The 203-nt window shown below is 49.8% G+C and overlaps 1 protein-coding gene across 1 annotated transcript in view; it reads left to right on the plus strand.

Moving 5' to 3' along the window:
- The window catches only part of LOC119585949 (alkaline phosphatase-like), a gene marked incomplete at its 3' end in the record, with an annotated part of 142,747 nt that overhangs the window by 92,033 nt on the left and 50,511 nt on the right, over positions 1-203 (plus strand). The window lies entirely within an intron of this gene.

Genomic DNA, 203 nt, shown 5'->3' on the forward strand with positions numbered 1-203 from the left:
GCATTACGAGAGAGCCATAGCTTTGAGCTGAAAGAAGGAAACAGCGCCTGAACTTTTCGTCTTGCCAGCTGCTAAACTCCACTTATATTCCACCTGAATTCCACCTCCTGCTTGGACCTGTCGAGTGTAGAGCGGCCTGCTTAAAGGGGGACACGTGATAAACAGAGACCGAAATACGATCATTGGAGCGCAATGAGCTGGTG

The sequence above is a fragment of the Penaeus monodon genome, chromosome 20 (assembly GCF_015228065.2).
Source record: "Penaeus monodon isolate SGIC_2016 chromosome 20, NSTDA_Pmon_1, whole genome shotgun sequence".
NCBI classification, from domain to species: Eukaryota; Metazoa; Arthropoda; class Malacostraca; order Decapoda; family Penaeidae; genus Penaeus; species Penaeus monodon.